The sequence below is a fragment of the Saimiri boliviensis genome, chromosome 14 (genome assembly GCF_048565385.1).
Source record: "Saimiri boliviensis isolate mSaiBol1 chromosome 14, mSaiBol1.pri, whole genome shotgun sequence".
Lineage (NCBI taxonomy): Eukaryota > Metazoa > Chordata > Mammalia > Primates > Cebidae > Saimiri > Saimiri boliviensis.
In genome coordinates this window covers 49,193,196-49,215,194 of record NC_133462.1, presented here as the reverse complement: position 1 = coordinate 49,215,194, position 21,999 = coordinate 49,193,196, and the positions used below count along the sequence as shown (strand labels likewise).

At 46.7% G+C, this 21,999-nt stretch overlaps 1 long non-coding RNA gene across 2 annotated transcripts in view; it reads left to right on the top strand.

The window, feature by feature from the left end:
- The first annotated feature begins 4,559 nt into the window (after window positions 1-4,559).
- LOC141581188 (uncharacterized) overlaps window positions 4,560-21,999 on the top strand; it is a 39,745-nt gene continuing 22,305 nt past the window's right edge. The window contains exons 1-2 of one of the 2 annotated variants that reach the window (XR_012513717.1): window positions 4,560-4,892; window positions 18,395-18,528. This is a non-coding gene — a long non-coding RNA (uncharacterized LOC141581188). The remainder of the gene's footprint in view (window positions 4,893-18,394; window positions 18,529-21,999) is intronic. The other variant, XR_012513716.1, reaches the window with a different exon arrangement.

Below are 21,999 nucleotides of genomic sequence, written 5' to 3'. Positions count from 1 at the left end.
AATCGTTAATCTATTCTGTCTCTATGGATTTACCTATTCTGAATATTTTATAAAAAGAAATCAGCTGGGCGTGGTGGCTCAAGCCTGTAATCCCAGCACTTTGGGAGGCCGAGGTGGGTGGATCATAAGGTCAAGAGATTGAGACCATCCTGGTCAACATGGTGAAACCCCGTCTCTACTAAAAATACAAAAAAAAAAAAAAAAAAAAAAAAAAATTAGCTGGGCATGGTGGTGCGTGCCTGTAATCCCAGCTACTCAGGAGGCTGAGGCAGGAGAATTGCCTGAACCCAGGAGGCGGAGGTTGCAGTGAGCCGAGATCGCACCATTGCACTCCAGCCTGGGTAACAAGAGCAAAACTCCATCTCAAAAAAAAAAAAAAAAAAAAAAAAAAGAAAAAGAAATCATAAAATATGGGATTCTGTGTCTGGCTTCTTTTACTTAGCATAATGTCTTTAAGGCACATGCAGGTTGTAGCATGTATCAGTATTCCATTCCTGTGTAGACTACGGCTTGTTTATACAGTCACCCATTGACGGACATTTGGGTCATTTCCACCTTTTGGCTACTTGAGTAGAGTTGCTATGAGCATCCATGAACAAGTGTCTGTTTGAGTGGCTTATTTTGTTTCAATTATTTGGGCGTGTGTACCTCAGGATACCATTGCTGGTTCCTTGGAAGTTCTGTTTTTTTTTTTTTTTTTTTTTTTTTGGAGGGAGGATGGAGTCTCGCTCCTGGTGCACAGGCTGCAGTGCAATGGCTCAGTCTCGGCTCACTGCAATCTCCTGGGTCAAGCAATTCTCCTTCCTCAGCCTCCCGAGTAGCTGGGATTACAGGTGTGTGTCACCACGCCCAGCTAATTTTTGTATTTTTAGTAGAGACGAGGTTTCACCATGTTGGCCAGGCTGGTCTCGAACTTCTGACCACAGGTGATCCACCCTTCTCAGCCTCCCAAAGTGCTGGGATTACAGGCATGAGCCACTCTGTTAAGTTTTTGAGAAAACATATATATATATTTTTTGAGACGGAGTTTCGCTCTTGTTACCCAGGCTGGAGTGCAATGGCGTGATCTCGGCTCACTGCAACCTCCGCCTCCTGGGTTCAGGCAATTCTCCTGCCTCAGCCTCCTAAGTAGCTGGGATTACAGGCACGTGCCACCATGCCCAGCTAATTTTTTGTATATTTAGTAGAGACGGGGTTTCACCATGTTGACCAGGATGGTCTCGATCTCTTGACCTCATGATCCACCCGCCTCGGCCTCCCAAAGTGCTGGGATTACAGTGCTGGGATTACACCGCACCCGGCCCGAGAAAACATATTTTTTAATTGTTCCTTACAGCATCTCCATGAGGTAGAAATGACACATATTAGAATGCATATTAAGCATGGAGCTCATCATCTAGCACATAATATGTGCTTAATAAACTAAAAATTGTTATTATTGTCAGATGCAGAAACTGAGGCTTAGAATGGAAGTGACTTACTTAAGCACACTCTAAGTAGCAGATATCAGAACCAAATGGAAAGCTTCCAATTCCTAGCCCATAAGGCCAGTTTTCTTGGAACTCAGGCCATAGCTTTTTTCCAGAAAATAGCCCTTGTAGTGTAAGTTTTCCCATGGGCTGGGAACCTAATCCATTCTGGCTCAAGGAAAACAGGACAACTGAGCAGAGTCCTTCCATCCAGTCCTCTGATGGTCCTGCCTTCTTCCAGTGCCTTGGCTGCTGCAGGCCTGCCAGCAGGTAGAGAGTGGCATTGACTGTGACTGACAGCTGGTTGAGCTGTCACTCCTAGCTCCTGTCCTCCGTCCAGAGCCCCCCACTTTCCTGCCTTGTGGGTGCATCTGCAGAAGTAGCTGCGTTGAGTCTCCCCCGCGGCAGCCTAGGGCGGTATGCGCTGGAGGCTCTCCACTGCAAAAGGATCCTTCTGCTTGTCTCTCTCCATCTGGGAGCCTGGGGAGCATCTCATGTCTGCATCAATGTTGCCACAGGGACTTGACCCGTTGCCCTTGCTTCAGAGGGCAGGATCTGCAGACCAGAGGCATTAAGGGACTTTCCAGAAGTCAGGCAAGGGAATGATGGCTCAATTTCCTGGCAGGAGCCTTCTGACTACTCCCTATTCTCTTACTCTCCCCGGTTCCTGCCCTATCTATCCTCTGATACTGAAAGCAGGCATGTAGACTCCTGATGAAGAGAGGGGTCACAAACTCAGACAGGAAGGCACGACAAGAAGCCACGTGGCTTGCAGCTGCCTCTAGACAAGATTCGGCTAAACTCCTGTGGGTCTTGCTGATCCCTGCAGTATAGCAGAGATGTCTCTGGTAGGAGGAAGAAGGGGGAAGTTGTGGATAGGCTATTCTGGAGGCTCTGATAATTATTGCTTTGTTTCCTTAACCACCCATGATCCCAGCCTTTGGGTCTACATTTTGATCTCCGCTTCTCTCTCCCTTCTTGTTAAAAGTCTGTGGTTCAACTGCTTTTAAAAAAGTGTCAGCCACTCCCAGCTTTTATGCTTCTGAAAACATCAAGACCAGTTAAGAGTTGTGTGTTGTGTTTTGTTTTGACGTCTCTAAAAAAAGTGATGGAAAAGAGCCCTGGAGAGGCTTAGCTTCAGGGAAATCCTAAGCCTTAGAGAAAGGAGCGCAGGGGTTCCCCCAGCACATATACAGACAGGCTTCCCTCTTTTTACTGCTGCTTCCAATGATTCTTTTTTTTTGAGACAGAGTCTTGGTCTGTCACCAGGCTGAAGTGCCGTGGCGTGACCTCGGCTCACTGAAACTTCTGCCTCCCGGGTTCAAGCAATTCCCCTGCCTCAGCCTCCCAAGTAGCTGGGACGACAGGCATCTGCCACCACACCTGGCTAATTTTTTGTATTTTAGTAGAGACGGGGTTTCCCCTCGTTGACCAGATGGTTTCCATCTCCTGACCTTGTGATCTGCCGCCTTGGCCTCCCAAAGTGCCGAGATTACAGGTGTGAGCCACGGCTCCTGGCCCAAAGGTTCTTAATGTCACAGTGGTTGAATTGGGATGCGTGCTCCAGTCACTGGCCTGGCATGGGGTAGTGGTTACCTCGGGAAGGAGGGAAGGGAGAGTAATTGGCAGGCGGCACTTGGGAGGCAGGCAGTATTCTATTCCTTGACCTAGATGGGGTTTATGTGGGCTGTGCTGCTTTTCTTGAGCTATACATTTGTTTTCGTGCATTGCTATATGTGTGTTATCATACTTCACAATAAAAAATGTAAAAAAAAAAAAAAGACCCTTCACTTAAGAGTCAGAATATTTGGGTTCAGTCTTGGCTCTTCCAGTTATTTGTCATGCGATCACAGGATAATCACCTTAATGTCCCTGATCCTCAGCTTTCACATCTATAAAATAAGATCAAAAAGACTTAAAACTCTGACCACGTGTGGTGGTTCATGCCTGTAATCCCAGCGCTTTGGGAGGCTGAAGTGGGAGGTTCGCTTGAGCCCAGGAGTTCAAGGCTGCAGTGAGCTTTGATGGCACCACTGCACTCCAGCTCGGGTGACAGAGCAAGACTCTGTCTCTAAAAAACAAATAAAAGCATGGTTCACATGTGAAATATGATTTTATTTTTATGGAGAGCCAGATAAAGTTGGGGATCAGCAGGAGGGTAAACACTGCTGATGGGAACGGGACCAGCCACAGAAAGGCCAGCGCGGTGCTACAGGTGTGGAGAACGGGAGTGTTAGTTTCTTAGAGCTGCTGGAACAAATGACCACACACTGGGTGATTTAAAGCAGAAATGTATTTTCTCACTGTTCTAGAGGCTAGAAGTCTGAAATCAAGACACGGGCAGGGCCGCTTTCTCTGAGCTTTCAGGAAGGACTCCTTCCTCACTTCTCCCTAGTGTCATGTGGCTCCCAACAAACCTGGGTGTTTCTGGCCCCGTGGCTGCCTCATCCCAACCTCGGCCTCTGTCTTCTCATGGCCTTCTTTGTGTCTCTTTCTACCCAATCCTGCCTCTTTTTTCTTTATAGACACCACGCCCGAATCCAGTGGGACTTCATCTTAACCTGATTACATGTGCAAAGACCCTATTTCCAAATAGGGTCACATTCACAAGGGGCTAGGACTTCAACCCATCTTTCTGGGACACACAATTCAACTTACTACCATGGTGTTCTGGGCAGGGAGACAGGACATCCAGACTCAGTTGCCACTTCTACCACTTTGTGGTCTTGCCTACTGGCTTCTCAACTTAAAGGAGAAAGTAAGTAGGTAATTAAACTTTGCTAAGTGACTGCAGTGTGATGGAAGGGCATTGTGAAGTTGGTGATATCTTTCTGTTTTACAGATAAGGAGACTGATCTGGGAAGGGGCACAAAGGCAACCCAAGCATATGGCTGTAAGAAGGGTTTCCTGGAACAGGTAAGAAGCGTGGTGGGTTTCAGCCCAGCTGGATTTCAAGTTTGACATAGTAAAAGCCTTATGATTTCATAAAATACCAGAGGGTTGATTCCTGGTTCCCAAGTGAATCAGAGCATGGGAGATTAAATAAATAAACTGCAGTTGAAACCAGAAACCGAGACTTGTACTTGCCTTGGGGACATGATTCAGACTGCTAGAGCTCCGAGACAGGATGCACAACTATGTCATTCCCTCTGGGTGGTGGCCAGTGCGGCACAGAGCCCTGCTCTGGACACGCGATATGGACCTTGAGGGACGGGGCAGATTCAAATCTCTGCTCTATCTGCAGATAGAGTGGTCCATAGCAACGCTGCTGTGCTTTGACCCCGACGGGGCATGAATAGGTTCCCGTCTTGGATTGTCTGTGGGTGGCCGGCCCGTCCACCTGTCCTCTACAGTCTGAGAGACCCCCAGAGACTCCATCTGCTGAGCGTGCAGCACGGCGTACAGCCCAGGCACTGTCTGAATGTAAGCACTGTGCTAGGGATGCAGAGGAGGGATGGGTTTTCCCACTCAGCGGAATTGGTCCTATATCTGGGAGACATTCCCTCTTCTGAACCCTCTGGCCAGCTCCTTCTCAGGGGCCCAGCTCTCCAGCAGGTAAGGATTGATCTTTTGCCCCAGCCCTTTCGTGGGGCCACAGCTGCAGCTGCCAACAGTTCTGGTCACAGCTCCAGGTGCAGGGGAAAGGAAAAAAGCGGTGGTGTTTGCTCATTTAACAGCTTTGAATAGAGCCTTTCAGAAGGGCCTTTGCTTGGCTGGCTGTCTGGCGGCCAGCAGAAACTGCTGCCAGGTATATCAACAGCCTTGGAGAAGTTGTCTATTCCAGCCTTTTCCTTTCAACAGGCCAGTCAACTAGAGAAGACTAAAGATGTCCCAGGGTTTGCTCCCTCCCATTTGGGCTGCACTGGATGGGGCCAAGGGACAGCAGCTGGAGTCAGAATTCTACAGGGTCCCTTGGATCAATGGGTCCCAAACTTGAGTCTACCCAGATCCACAGAGGGCAGCGGTTCTCAGACTGGAATTGCATCAGAGTCACCTGAGGTGTTGCTAGCGCATTTCTAATGAGTTCTCAGGTGTGGCTGTGCTGAGGGATCACACTTTAAGGACCACTGATCCAGGGAGTTATAAGCACAGTCTCAGGACCTTAGCTAGGAGATTCTTGCTTTGAATTGGATGGGACCTAGGAATCTGTATGTTACCAAGCTTGTGGGTAATTCTGAAACACAAGGCTTAAGAAACCAGTGCCTTTGATCTGCATTAAGTCAGTGTATCCTGAAGACACACACACTCAGGGGGTTCTCAGGAGGTGGGCTGTGGGCCCATTTAGGGCAAGGACAGTCACGTATATATAGACGTCTCTGTACTTAGCAGGAAGCATCAGGAAAGCAGAGCGAAATGAGAGTTGATGTCTGAGTGAAAACTGGGACTGCCCCTAAGGCAGATGGAGATTATGTGCTTTGCTTTTCTAGTAAGTGAGAATTCAGATGTAGCTGGGGGTTCTGGTTATACTCTGGGACTTTGCTCAGTCTATCAGGGAATTATTTCCCCACTTTGGACTAAAAGTCAAATAAGAGTCCTGTACCTTTGCTCCTCAAAATTTCCCTCTTCCTAAAATGGGTAGAGTAATGCAAGTCTTTGAGATTAGAAGGAAAAAATGAATTTAAGTCACAATTAACAGCTTTGAGCTTCTTGCCACAGTGGGGAAACAGCCTGATCAAATGGGGCAAGGGAGGGGAGGCTGGGGAAGTGACGGCAGTCCTTTCTACAGGTCCCAGCTGCAGGGCCTGGGAGGGGCCCAAATGGAAAAAGCAGGGGCAGCAAATCGAACTCAGTTCCTCTGCTGGGTGTCATGGATTGGTAGTGGCCGTCGGGAGTTCTGTGTCCAGGGGGATTTTAAGTCTTGCTTTAGCAGAAAAAATAGGAAAGAGTGATGTGATCGATTAAGAATGGCTACCACGGGTGTCTGAGATTTTCTATCCCTGGGCAAGAGCAAGAGGGCCAGGAGATGAAACAGCTTCCAGAAACGGATCCAATGGACGGAGCCTTCACTCTAAGATGGGTAGAGAGGTCTAGGTCCTCATGGGATAAGGAACTGTGTAGGGCTGTTGGCCCCACAGGGTCATGGGGTGTCCCTTATGCTGTGCTGAGGTGCAGGATCTGAGAAGTAAAGAGACAGGACACTTAAGAACTGGTAAAGAGCATCTGGACTCCTGGGGCCACACTACCTATGAGCAGAGACTGGCAAGGCCCCGAACGCGCAGAAGCATCTGTATTTATTAGGTACAAGCTGGGGGAAGGGTCGTGAGGTCATCATCTATAGGCTTAGTGATAGGGCATACATAATCATGTGAGTTTCAAGCGAGGGGGCCACCCCATATGTCACCTGGGCAGAGAGGTGGGCCGTGTGCGCGGTAGGGGGCCGTGCCATGCACAGTAGTAGAGGGTCGTGTACAGAAAAGGGGTCCACGCCCATTGGGGCACCAAGGCAAGGAGGTGGGCTGTGTGCAGCAGGTGTCGTGCGCAACATATCTTATCTGGGGGCTGGAGGCTTCAAAGGATTTCTAACAGAAGGATACTGTAAGCCAATGCAGTGGGAGCTGACAGACTTGTGCTCTTCTCTTAAGATATTTATGGGAGGATGATTTGAGCTAGCACAGAAGCGAGAAAATATTGTCAGGGTGTACAGCCACCATGACTGGTCACACCAGAGGGCTTCTTCTCCCTGGGTTATTTCCAGGATCTCAGGCTGAGGCCTACTTTGCACGGGAACTGGATGCAAGGTACTACAACTCCTTTATCAGGAGGAGAGGCTCGTGCTCCAAGTCTGCCATACAGCGTATGCCCTTTCAGGCAGGGACGCCACCGCCTGGGTCTTTGGTTCTTGTCCTGGTCTGGCTGTTTTCCCATGTACTGCTTCTGTTCTGTGACTGCTCTAGGCATTTCTCCTGCCACAAACTACTATATGGTTATATAGAAAGATTATATAAATCAGCACTAAATGTGTCAGTACAGCTCTGGCTACAATACCTGTATGATTATATAGAAAGATTATATGGAGCTAAGTATGATCATATCTATAAGCTAGATATAATAAGCAGTAAGTTATACATCAGGCACGAATTCTATAAACTAATATATGATTATATATAAAGGATTGTATAAAGGAAATAGCTGAGTAGTAACACTATAAACTAAGATATCCTTCAGGCACTAATTGTGCCTGGGGTCTGGACAGTTCTTCCTCAGTGCCCATGGCGGGTGTTAGAACTGGGGCTCAAGAGCAAAACAGAAAAAAAAGTCAGTTATCAGGCAGGGGGCTGAAGTCAGAGGGACATAAACAGGTAGGGGAGATGTAGAGCCCCAGAGCTCTGGCCTTGAGCACCTTCAATTCTCCTGCTCAGGCCCAGGATGGGGATGCAAGGACTGTGCTGGTGGCTCCTGGTCACCTGGGATGGCTGCCTGCTGTGGCTACCTATTGTGACTCATTCTGGAAAGAATGCAGATTGGGTTCCTTGGGGCTCCAGGGTCCTGTTGGCAATGCTGACCTCTCCATCTAACCTCTTCTCTCCGGGCTCTGCTGAGGGACCGGCCAGGCCTGGACAAGTCATTTGGGAAGTGTCTGCAATCAGAAGAAAAAGAAAATAGCAAGGATCTGGGAGATCCATTAACTTTTCCAGCCCGTGTCCTGACACCTGATTTTCCACCAGGGAAATTCACTGGATGCCTCTGCCTCCTTGACCTCTGTGGCCCTGGCTGGGCCTCCTGACTTTCTTGCTTCATCTCATCCTTCAGAAGATGACCTTGCATCAACTCGGGCAAAGCTTCACACCCAAGATTTCCCACCCCAACTTCCAACCTCCTGTCCCTTGTGCAATCCCAGTTTCTGCTACAAGCCTGTGCACATTCCTATCTGAGGACAGAAGAGGTCGTGATGGGCTCACAATTAAGTTCCTGGAGTGCCCGCGTGGAGCCAATTAGTATGCAAGGCCTAAACAAATCCTATGCAGCATGCTGGGGCTGATGATCTGGTCTTAGGGTTTCTGGGCTCTAGACAGAAGTGGCTAACAGGAGAGGAATCCATAGACAGGCAGCCCCCTCTACCCTCCCATGCCCCTCAAATAACAAGACTATGGAAAGCAGCCTTTGACTGGTGCCCAAGACATGCAAATCAACCCCCTGGGAACATTTCATCTTCCCAGGCTGGCTCTTAGAAAAGCCTCTTATTTCTTCCCCAGGGTCCCAGGGCCTTTGTCATTTTTCCTCCCCTGCTCACTGCGCAACCACCATTTTATCCCAGTACCAGCAAGAAGTGGCTGTTCCAAGTCCTTCTCCCTGGCTCCTCCATTTTCCAAACCACAAGTACACAGGGTACTTTTGGTACGTCTGTATGCAGAAATAGATGTCTCTACGTAGATGTCTCTATATAGAAATAGACAAGAGAATACAGCATTGTAGGGAATGTCCTCAGAGAATTTATAACCCCTTTGTACCAGGAAGAAAAGAGGAAGCAGGGCAGTGACTGACCCACAGTGATGTGGGAGGCCAGTAATGCCTCCAGGTCTTACTGTTCTTGGGGGTGCATCCCCTCCTCTTAACAAGATTGAAAATTCTTGTGAGCAGGTGCTATGTCCATACATCTTCAAAGATCCGCAAGGCCTTGTAGTGCCTGGCACATGGTGTGTGCTCAATAAATGTTTTGTTCCCTCATTTATTTTTTCCCACAACGTTTATGGAGTGCCTCTACGTGCCAAACATGGGGACTACAATGATAAACAGGGCTGTGGAGTGTCTGATTTCAAGGAACTATGACTAGAGGAAGATGTGAACGCCTGTAATTGCAAAAGAAGATCAAAAGTCCTGATAGACTCTGTTAGGGTGGAGAGTTAGCTAAGGCTTCCCAGGGAGACTTGAAGGGTCAGTAGGACCTTGTCAGGTGTTAATGGAGAGAAAGAATTAATGCAGACAAAGGGAACAGACTTTGCCGTTCCTGGGAAGCGTGGAGGCGCCTCAGGAAGTTCGTACCTCAGTGGCCAGACTGAAATGCAAATGGTAGAGGCTTTTCTTTCTCACAGTGTCTTCTCTGACCCCTTCATTATCCTCCTCTTAGTGTGGAGGGCACTGGTGATAGGTGGGAAAGACGGAGTTCAGCTCTCCTGTCCTCCTCTTCTCAGCCTTTATCCAGACCACCTCCCGCTTTGAACCCTCACACCTATTAAAAGAGGAGAAAGGACCACAGCTCAGCATAACGGTGAAGAGACTTTGGAGTAAGACTTTCTCTTCTCCTTTTTTTTTTTTTTTTTTGAGACAGATTATCGCTCTTGTTGCCCAGGCTGGAGTGCAATGGTGTGATCTCGGCTCACCGCAGCCTCCACCTGCTGGGTTCAAGTGATCCTCCTGTCTCAGCCTCCCGAGTAGCTGGGATTACAGGCATGTGCCACCACGCCCAGCTAGTTTTTTGTTTGTTTGTTTTTTTTTTTAATTTTTAGAAGAGACAGATTTCTCCATGTTGGTTAGGCTATTCTCAAACTCCCTATCTCTTGTGATCCTCCTGCCTTGGCCTCCCAAAGTGCTGGGATTACAGGCGTGAGCCACGGTGTCCAGCCTGAAGTAAGACTTCCTAAGATCAAATTAGGCTTTGCTACTTACTATGTGATCTTAGAACACCCTCTCTGTGCCTCTGTTGCCTCATCTGTACAACGAAGACAACAGCTGTGCCTACCTCGTAAAGTTACCGTGAGAAGGAAAGAGCCGCATACAGCACATAGGAATAGCACCTGTTGGTCAGAAATGGTTCGTAAGTGCCAGCGATCGTTTCTAACCCCACTTCTAGTGCCAATGTGGTAGAAATACGATGCCTCAGATTCTCTCTGGAGCGTCTCTTATTTCAGACTCTACAGAACTGGCTCCTGAAGCCAGTAGTTCCCAAAACTTTGGTGTGCATCTGGATTCCCTGTGGTGCCATTGAGGCAGCCAAGGAGACTCTGCCTCTGGAGATTCGCATTCAGTGGTTCTGCATAGGAGCCCAGGAATCTGTCATTTTACCAGTCTGTCCAGGCCTTTCTGATGAACGTAAGGACTGCAATGTTGGGCCATTTGTTTCCTTTTCAGATTTAGGGACTTGAAGATCTTGCCCTATCCTTTCCCTCAGGGCTGGATTAATTGAGGGACTTTCTTACCTTAGAGAAACATACCTGGGGGAGGGATGTGAATGTATTTGCATCTTGTTAGCCATCAGGAAGGGATGTGAACAATCTGGTGTGATGGAGACGGGGTCAGTGCCAGTGATGAAGATCCCCACAGGAGTGTGAGCAGGCAAGCAGGCACTAACACACATGTGCTTGGCACCGTAACTCAGCTCCCAGCGCTCCACCTACAGTGGAACTGAGGGAGGGCAGGGTGTGGAGAAGGGACCCCAGGCCAAGTTTCTTTGTTGCTTTGATAACACCTGCACCACCTGTGGCCCAGGGCTTTGGCTGCTGTCTTTGCACTCAGCCTCTGCCCCAGGTCCACAGTCTTCCTCGTTCACTCCAGCAGGTCGCTTCCTGCATCCTGCCACCCACTGCACTGCTCCATGTCGCCTGGGTCACAGGGCTGTCTTTGAAGGCCTTTCATCATCTGCTCCTTCTCTCCTATTAGCCTTATACAAGTCCGTTCTGCTCTGCAAGTTGCTGAGATTAACTAGAACACAGAGGTTGGCCCAGAGGGGTTAAAGTTGTGAAAATGGGAAGGAGGGTGGCTCATCCTGGGGCAATGAAAGGAAGTGGTATAAAAGTCATGGGCTGACCGGGCCTTGGGAGGCCGAGGCAGGCCAATCACCTGAGGTCAGGAGTTTGAGACCAGCCTGGCCAACATGCTGAAACCCTGTATCTACTAAAAATACAAAAATTAGCTGGGCATGGTGGCTGGCATCTGTAATCCCAGCTATTTGGGAGGCTGAGGCAGGAGAATCACTTGAACTCAGGAGGCGGAGGTTGCGGTGAGCTGAGACTGTGCCACTGCACTCCAGCCTGGGTGACAAGAGCAAGACTCCAACTCAGAAAAGAAAAAGGTCGTGGGCCTCTGTGCTGATGGCCCCAACCACTGGAACCACACTGCCACTGGGGAAATAACCCCCCCAAAATGTTGTTGGAGCAACATGGCCGGAAAATGATACCCTTGCCGCCACACACAACCTGCGCCAATCGGTCCTGGCATTCAAGGCCCGGGGAGGCTGCAAATGCTTCTCAGTGGAGTGGAGTGGCGTGCCTGACAGAGCCACCAGCATGTTTGAGAATTGATGTGAAGGTAACACTTAATGGGCACTCCTGTCTAGGAAAATAAGTGAAGCAGCTGAGCGTCACCACATAATAAAAAACCAGCCCTAACAGGTCTCCGGTGAAGATGCTGCAGGCAAAATAGGAAAGTAAGACAGGGGCGGGGTGGGGGGGCAGGGGTGGGCAGGGACTGGCTCCTCTTCCTCCTGGGAACACAGCTCCCTAGCTCCCCAGCTTCCCTTGTTGGCCATTTGACTGGGCTCCAGCCAGTAGAATGGGCACAGAAGCCACAGCCTCTTCCAGGCCTGGTGCCTAAGTCTCCCCTACACAGTCCTTTGTGATTTTCCCCTCCCACTTTGGGAGCCAATGGATGAAGATGGTGGAACCATAGAATAGAAAGAACCCAGATACAGATCACTGTTCAGAGGAGAGGGGCTTGCTAGTCAGGAAGACCAATTTTGGACTTTATGTGAGCAAGAAATAAATTTCTCCCTTCCCCTCCCCTCCCTTCCCCTCCCTTCTCCTCCCCTCCCCTCCCCTCCCCTCCCCTCCCTTCCCCTCCCCTCCCCTCCCCTCCCCTCCCCTCCCTTCCCTTCCCTTCCCCTCCCCTCCCCTCCCCTCCCCTCCCCTCCCCTCCCCTCCCCTCTCCTCCCCTCCCCTTTCCTCCCCTCCCCTCCCCTCTCCTCCCCTTCCTTTCTTCTTTCCTCACTATATTGCCCAGGCTGATCTTGAATTCCTGGGCTCAAGAAATCCTCCCACCTCAGCTTCTCAAAGTGCTGGAATTACAGGCGTGAACCACCATGCCCAGCCAAAAAATAGATTTCTATCATATTTGAGAGAGTTTTAGGCTTCTTTGTTATAGCAGTTAGTGTTATCTTAACTAATACAAGGTAGAAGGGTAGGACTTGCAGGGGCCCATGCCTGAGAGACCTTGCTTAAGGTTGAAGGAGGGACCAGATGGCAGTCTTAGACCCCAGGAGGAAAGTCCTCTCTTGTCCAGGGACCCAGAGAAAAGAAGGGGACCCGGAATGTTAGGGTGGGGGCAGAGTGGAGGCGCAGGCTCTCCCAGAGTGGGGAGGAGAAAGGGAAGAAGGAAAGGGGATCCTGGGGCGAATGAGGCACAGACTCTAGGAGGGACTCAGCTCTTCTCCGGGTGCCTCTGGTCTTCTGAATGCCAGCTCTGCTGACCACGCTCCTTCTCCCTCTTCACAACCTCTCCGCTTTGGCCCCCCTTTCCCGTCTGCATTTTCTCCCATTTTCTGCCAAGAAGAGGGCCTTACCACTGTTTTGGAGGAGGGTCAGAGAAGACCTTCAGGAAATGCCAGCTCTCAGAGAGAAATCACATGAACTGGTTCAAATGTTAGCCGAAGAGAGGCAGCTGCCTTTCGTATTTGTACCCGCAAAGGTTAAGTCAATCAATCACCCTTCAGGGTTAGTTCTCAGGGGAGAGAAAGGAGGAGGAATGTGTGATCTGAGGCCAGCAGTCTTAGCTGAGAGTGTGGTGCATAGCAAGGGGGAGAAAACCTTTAGTTAAAAGCTATCTTAATGCTAATCCAAAGGAGCATTGAGCCAAGTGAAATGCAAAGTAATTTCTGACCTTGGGACAAACGAAAGGCAAAACACGCCAGCCCCCAGGCCTGAGGGGAACACAGAGTTGATTAATGCTGTGCCTGCAGGCTCTGTTCCCTCTAAGAAGATGATATTCAAAGGTGCAGTGTTTACCAAGCCGTGGTCTCTAAGGGAGCACAGATTTCTAGAAAGGGTTCCAGGGCCTCCATGGTATGATCCGTGCTTGCTCCCACCACCCCTGTCCTCTGTAGACTGCCAGTGGGGTACAGTGACAGTCTGCAGTGCTGGTTTGACTCCTCAGAGCCTTTTATGAAGGGGAACTTCCAAAAAATTAGACCCTGGAGCTCCCTTAAATACAAGCCGATGAAAATGGCATATGTTTCCTAGAAATGCTCTGACCTTACAAGGAATAGTGGAGGCAGAAGGAAATAGAGGAAGCAAGAAGAATTTCCTGGAAGGGAATCATTGTAATATAAGCATACTTCGGAGCTGTTACAGGTTCAGTTCCAGACCACTGTAACAGTGAATATCTCGATAAAGTGAGTCACGTGAACGTTTTGGTTTCCCAGTGCATGTAAAAATTATGTCTATACTACACTAGGGTCTATTAAGTGTGCAATAGCATTATGTCTAAGAAACATTGTACATACCTTAATTTAAAAGTGCTTTATTGCTAAAATTGCTAATGAGCGTCTGAGTCTTCAACAAGTCGTAATCTTTTTGTTGGTGGAGGGTCTTGCTTCATGGTGATGGCTGCTGACTGATCAGGGTGGTGGTGGTTGCTGAAGACTGAAGTGGCCGTGGCAGTTTCTTAAAATAAGTTGATAACAAAGTTCACCACGTGGATTGACTCTTCCTTTCATGAAAGATTTCTCTGTAACATGTGATGCTGTGTGATAGCATTTCACCCAGAGTGGACCTTGTTTCGAAATTGGAGTCAGGCCGGGCGCGGTGGCTCAAGCCTGTAATCCCAGCACTTTGGGAGGCCGAGACGGGTGGATCATGAGGTCAAGAGATCGAGACCATCCTGGTCAACATGGTGAAACCCTGTCTTTACTAAAAATACAAAAAATTAGCTGGGCATGGTGGCGCTTGCCTGTAATCCCAGCTACTCAGGAGGCTGAGGCAGGAGAATTGCCTGAACCCGGGAGGTGGAGATTGCGGTGAGCCGAGATCACGCCATTGCACTCCAGCCTGGGTAACAAGAGTGAAACTCTGTCTCAAAAAAAAAAAAAAAAAAAAAAAAAAATTGGAGTCAATCTTCAAACTCTGCCACTGCTTTATCAACTAAGTTTATGGACTATTCTAGATCTTTTGTCGTCACTTGGACAATGTTCACAGCATCTTCACCAGGAGTAGATTCTGTCTTAAGAAGCCACTTTCTTTGCTCATCCAGAAGCTGCAATTTTTCATCGTGAGATTTCAGCAGTTCAGTCCCATCTTCAGGTTCTCCTTCTGGTTCTCTTGCTCTTTCCACCACATCTGCAATGACTTCCTCCACTGAAGTCTTGAACCCTCAAAGTCAACCATGAGGGGGAGAATAAACTTCTTCAAAATTCCTATTAATATTGATATTTTGACCTTGATTATTCTTAATGGCATCTAGAATGGTGAATCCCTTCCAGAAGGCTTTCAACTTACTTTGCTGAGATTCATTAGAGGAATCATTATCTGTGGCAGCAATAGCCCTACAAAATGTATTTTTTACATAATAAGACTTGAAAGTTGGAATTCTTCCTAATCCCCGGGCTGCAGAATGGATGCGTGTTAGTGGCATGAGAACATTCATCTCCTCGTGCACCTCCATCAGAGCTCTGGGGTGGACAGGTTTATTGTCAATGAGCAGTCATATTTTGAAAGAAATCTAGTAATGCATTTAGTTTTGTTTCTTCTGCTTGGTATATGTTACATCCTCTATCTATGGACTCATGTTTCTCCTCTGAGAAATTCTCTTCAAATATTCACTCTCTTCTCTCCTTCTGGAATTCTGATCAGATGTTTATTCAATTTCTCATTCTATCATCCATTATTGCTTTATGCCTTTACATATTCTTTTTTTTTTTATAATAAGAAAAAGAATAAAGAAGAGGAAGAAAGAGAAAGAGGAAGAGGGAGAGAGGATGGCGGTATTGCTTTATTGCCCGGGCTAGAATGCAGTCTAAATATGGGTATGCCTATAATTGTCCTTAATAATGGAGACATAAAAGAAAGTGAGGGAAGAGAATAACAAACAAGGAGCCAACCAACATTTCGTTTAAACTTCTAAGATGATATGATGTGGTACTGATAAGAGTGTATATTTTGTGTATTTAAAGTGGAGGGTTCTATAAATGTTAATTACATTAACTTGTTCCAGATCTGAGTTCAAGTCCTGGATATCGTTGTTAATTTTCTGTCTCATTGATCTGTCTAATACTAATGTTGAAGTCTCCCACTATTATTGTGTGGGAGTCTAAGTCTCTTTATTAGTCTTGTATGTCTGGGTATTCCTGTATTGGGTGCGTATATATTTAGGATCTTTGGCTCTTCTTGTTGTTGCATTGATCCTTTTATCATTATATAATGTCCTTCTTTGCTTCTTTTGATCTTTGTTGCTTTAACGACTATTTTATCAGAGGCAAAAATTGTAACTTCTGCTTTTTATTTATATATTTTAGCTCTCTGTTTGGTTGGTAAATCTTTCTCCATCCCTTGTTTTGAGTCTTTGTGTATCCTTGAATTTGAGATGGGTCTGGATGCAGCATACTGATGGGTTTTAGTTTTTTACTCAAATTACCTGTCTGTCTTTGGATTGGGGGATTTAGTCAATTTAAATTTAGAATTAATAATGATATATGTGAGTTTAATACTGCCATTTAATATTAGCTGGCTATTTTGCCCATTAGTTGATGTAAATTCCTCATTATATTGATGCTCTTTTTTGGTATTTTTTAGAAAGGCTGTTACTGTTTGTTCCTTTCTATGTGTAGTGTTTCTTTCAGACGCTCTTGTAAATCAGGCCTGGTGGTGATGAAATCTCTGAGTGTTTGCTTGTTCACAAAAAACTTTATTTTTTCTTCACTTATGAAGCTTAGTTTGGCTGGATGTGAAATTCTGGGTTGAAAGTTCTTTTCTTTAAGGATGTTGAATATTGGGCCCCACTCTCTTCTGGCTTGTAGGGTTTCTGCTGAGAGATCTGCTGTAAGTCTAATAGGCTTCCCTTTGTGGGTAACCTGACTTTTCTGTCTGGCTGCCCTTAGTATTTTCTCCTTCATTTCAACCCTGGTGAATCTGACAATTATGTGCCTTGGAGTTGCTCTTCTTGAGGAATATCTCTGTGGTGTTCTCTGTATTACCTGGAGTTGAATATTATCCTGCCTTACTAGGTTGGGAAAATTTTCCTGAATAATATCCTGAAGCATATTTTCCAGCTTGGATTCATTCTCTTCGTCACATTCGGGTACACCTATCAAGTGTAGATTAGGTCTTTTCACATAGTCCCATATTTCTTGGAGACTTTGCTCGTTCCTTTTAATCATTTTTTCTCTAATCTTGTCTTCTTGTTTTATTTCATTGAGTTGGTCTTCAACCTCTGATATCCTTCTTCTGCTTGATCAATTCGGCTGTTAAAACTTGTGCATACTTCACGTAGTTCTCGTATTGTGTTTTTCAGCTCCATCAATTCACTTATATTCCTCTCTAAATTGTGTATTCTTGTTAACATTTCGTCAAACCTTTTTTCAAAGTTCTTAGTTTCTTTGGATTGGGTTAGAACAAGTTCTTTTAATTCACAGAAGTTTCTCATTATCCACATTTTGAAGCCTGCTTCTGTAATTGGAACACACTCGTTCTCCATCAAGCCTTGTTTCGTTGCTGATGAGGAACTGTGATCCCCCACTGAGGGAGAGGCATTCTGATCTTGGGTATTCTCAGCCTTTTTTGGCTGTTTTCTTCCCTTTGTTGTAGATTTATCCATCTGTGGTCTTTATAATTACCGTCTTTGTAATTGGGTTTCTGAGTGGACGTCCAACTTATTGATTCTCAGCGCCGAAATCTGAGCAACCCACTGCGCCGACCAAATCGGCGGCGTTAAGATGGATGGTGCTTTTCTGACTCTGCACCAAGAACCGACGCTCTGAGGCGCCGGCAAAACCACCTCGCCGGTCACAAGAGTCGCACTGGCGACCCATGGGGCTCCTCTGCTGGGAATCTCCTGGTGCGTGAGCAACAAGAATTCATGCGAAGGTGTGGCGTCCTCTCGTTCTTTGTGATTTCACTGGGAGCTACAATCCCGAGCTGCTAGTGATCAGCCATCTTGGATCTCTCTCACCTTTACATATTCTTACTGTTAGTCTTAATAATTTCTTCAGGTTTATCTTCTAGTTTACTAATTTTCTCTTCAGCTATGTTTAATATTCTACTTAAACTCTTTATTGTATTTTGAAATTCAATGATTATTTCATCATTTACTAGCTTTGTGGCCTTAAACAAGTGTCTCCAACTTTGTGTGCTATTTTTCTCACCTGTGGAATGAGGATAATAATTATCCTTACATGACTGTGGTGGAAATTAAATAAGTTGATACACACAAGGCTGGTGATCCCTGTTATTATAATAATTGCCCAATAAACATAAGTTATTATATTCTTACAACTTCCAGAGGTCAGCGGGCACAGCGGCTCACACCTATAATCCCAGCTTTTGATTTAAAAGCTTTGGGAGGCTGAGCCAGGTGGATCACTTGAGGTCAGGAGTTCAAGATCAGCTTGGTCAAGATGACAAAACCCCATCTCTACTAAAAATATAAAAATTAGCTGGGTGTATTGGTGCACGCCTGTAGTCCCAGCTACTCGGGAAGTTGAGGTGGGAGAATCACTTGCACCTGGGAGGTAGAGATTGCAGTGAGCCTCTGTCTCAAACAAAACAAAACAAAACAAACTTCCAGAGGTTGTTCTGATGATTGTATGCACCTCCATGATTTAATTCTATTTCCTCTCAGAGAACTACGAGTCTCCTCTTAGAATCACCTGGAACAGACTTCACAAACACTTCAGAAACCCTTCACCATAGCTCACAACCCGTAAATAAGTACATGTTTTCTGTTGGTTCTAACTGCATGATGCTACAACAGGCTCACATGTCTTCTTTGTGTCTTCTTGTCCTCAGAAGGAAGATGACCTCTCTTCCCTCTCCTGTGTGCCAAATGGATCTGTAGCTAGAGACAAGCTCCGTCCTTCTGAACGGTGGGAAGCAGGCCAAGATGTTTTAAAGACAGATGGTATCAGCTGCAGAGAAACAAGGTTAGGCTTGATTTATCTAAACCTGCCTCTTCAGGGCCCCCTCCTGTACTCTTTCCCTGACAACTGAGTGATAAAATTCTGTCCCTGGATGAAGTCAACAATCCTTATCATGACAGAAAACTGCAAATATTTGGTGTTTCTCTATTACACACAGGGTTTAAGGGAACATAGGGAATCTCAAAACAGAAATGTGTCTGGGGATGTATGTATGAGTGTGTGTTCAATCCTTTCTTCAAAATATTTCAGCTCTTCTATTTTTAGAAGATGATGACATTATCCCAGCATTTCAACCAGGTTTTCAGAAGTCACGAGGCTCAGTCCTGCACACACACAATCACATCTGTCTATATAAAGACATAGACAGAAACATATAGCTACTCACACGTAATTCCATACACATTTAAACCCCCAGGCATCTAGAAAATGGCACTCACACATGCCCATCTACACACATACATATATACTTGCATCTGGGTTCACAATAGACCACACCCTGACACATACATACACATACACACCACACTCTAATACAATGTGAATAAATGGAAACGTAAATAGAGCTATTTCTGCAGCATCCGTGGCATATACCAACAGGAAGTACCTGTGCACAGTACATCTTTCGTGTAATTAACTCACCCTCAGATTTGGGGGTAGGAAAGAGAATCACCTATTCTCAGGGCATATCAGAAATCTAGCTGAATTCCTAAACCTGTTAGGTTCTCCAATTCCTTCTTCTGTCCTTGGGCTTCGAGAGAATTGACCTCACTTCATGTGGACTCAGGGCTGGGGGATTATTCCAACTCAGAACAGGAGATCCTTGCACATGGGCCCTTGAAAGGGCTCATGGAGGCTAGGCAATGTCTACTATGAAAAGAGAAATAAATAGCTCCACCGTTGGAAACAAGTGTCCAGAAAGCTGCAAGTTTATCCTGTACTAGAGCCAACAAACAACCAGATGCTGATCACATCCCAGGGGAAGCGGGGAGGGCGGTGCAGGCACAGACGGGGTCCTGTTGTAGAAGAGAGACCAGAGGGCAGGAAGACGGGAAAATCTGAATCCATAAGCTTTCTCTTTATGCAAACCAGACTCATAAGTTTTCTTTATTTCAGCTGGAACTCACAGCACAGCTGCCTTATTTACTTACCTCCCGGCTGCATTGCTGAGAACCAGTTTTATTCCTGTTCAGAGGAAGCCAGGCAGAGTTGGGAAAATATTTTCCCAGCCAGCTCCTTAGCCCTACTGTCTGAGGGAAACCATCTGGCCAAGATGCCCTTCAAGGGAATAAATCCAGTATTGCCCTCACTGCACAGAGGAGGGGGCACGCACCGGACAGGGAAAATGGCAGGCTCCTGGGGTGGGCTGATGCTGGGGTTATTCCAGCTGACCCTCCTGGGCCCCTGAAGTCTAGTGATGTGCTGGTAAAGGTTTAACAATCAGCTCTCTGGGAGGTAGGCGTGGGGCATTGCCTTGCAGTGTTTGCTGACCTCCATGGCCTGTTTGAAACTACCAAAGCGAAGTCACTGGGGTTAGGAGGAGAGTTAGGAGGAGATGCCCAGGAGTCCCCATCATTTCATAGTATTTCTATCACATAGATGCAGTTGGGGGTATGTGACCTAAAGAGTGAAGATACTTATTAATACAGCAAAATAATTAGCAAGTGATGAGTTTTGAGTATTTATCACCTTTGTTTTTAATGTGATTTAATTTTAAGTTTATATAATTTATTTTCAAATGACACATGCCTCTAACAACTGGCTCTCAGAGTTCTGGAAAATTTCAGTGTCAGTTCTTGAGAGCCAGCACGGGCTGGCTCCGGAGCACTGCTGCTGGAGACCCTCTTTGACTTAGAGTCAGACAATAAATGTGCCAGTGTTAAAATCACTCTCTTCAGCAGCCCAGGCCGTATCATGGGAGATTTAGTGAGGGCTCTATTTCCTTAAGGAGATTCTGGCTCAGAAGGCAGAATAGACACCTGTTTGGGAAAGAACAGAGGTTGAAAAACACAAGTTACTTTTTTTTTCGTTCTACCCACTGTGTATACTTGACCAAGGCAGTATAACACACCAAGTCGCAGGTTGCACCTCCACCGAGCAGCTGCTGACGCAGTATGTGGCTCAGCTTATACAGTCAGAACGACTTGACAACGTCTAGCTTTATTCCTTTGGGACTCCTGTGCTCTAAGGGTGGTGCCCTGGCTGCAGTTCCCAGGCATTTTCTAGGTCTCGAGCTCTAGCCTCCTTACCAGTTTAGCTGGATGGTGCTACACGGTCTGCAGCTGTCAGATTTTCCATTATTTCCAACACCCTGTCTAGGGGAGTTGGGATACTTCTCGTCTCCCAAAACTGTCCCATGGGAAAAATTCTTACATGAGAGCGAGAACATTTTACCCAACTGGAGTCAGGGAAACTTACACATCTGTCCTGATCTCTGAGCTTCTGAAAAATTGCTGAGCTTTATCAAAAGCACGCAGGTCCAGAAGTGGAAATTTCTAAGACAAAAGAAAATAGGAAATGAAACTTGAAGGGGGAGCCCTGTGAGGGGTGCTGCACTGTGAAGAATGGGGGGAGGGCTTGCGGCTCTGGTAGTTTGCTGAATGATGAACAGGACACACCAGGGACCGGAGGGTCGGAACAACAGATAATCAGAAATGAAGAGTTGAATGGGTGGGAAAGTGGGAGTGAATGGTGTTGATAGATTTGTTTCTTCCATTTTAGGGTTGTCTGTGATGGCTGCCTATAGTCACAATCATGCCCACAATTCTTCTCACTCATTAAGAACTTTGCTGCCCCGGCCCTGAAATTTCCCTTTATCCCTTCCTGTCTTCATTTCCTTCCTAACCCAGTATAGATTCTATGGTCCTCCATCTCAATCTTTAACACCCTTAAGTGGCTGATGTGCGCAGGGTTGTAAAATGGGTTTTTTGATATCTCAGTTGTGTGTCCTGTGTAGATGGTTTAGCCCTCACTCCGGAACGGAAGCTCATTTTGCACTTAACACTTTGTGCTCACCCTTTGGGCTCTCCTTCAAAACTGAGCCACAGAATCCTTTTGGGCATGTCCTGGGCTTCCTCCAACATACTTTCCCAGCAAAACCCTAACCGTATGTTGAGCCAGCTCTCTGCTCACTCTATACCATTTCCAAGAAGCAAACGTGGCCAGAGGAAAACTACAACCGTGTGGACTGATTCTACCCTGAATCAAGATGATGCATCTCTAACGAGGCTCAGTACTGCCTGAAAGTCCAGCTACACTCCCGGAGTCAATCTACACCCTCAATCCCTTGCTACAGTGGACGAACAGCCCCTTTTACTGAGGCAGTTCCCCTACCCCCACCCCCATTTAAACACTGAATTGATCCCATCTTCTCCTGTCTACTTAGGACCTTTGGTCCTGCTGATAGCCCCTCTCCCTCTGGAAACATCAGGTGTTTCCTTTCTACTGGATCAAAAGTCCAAATTTCTTACGACATGT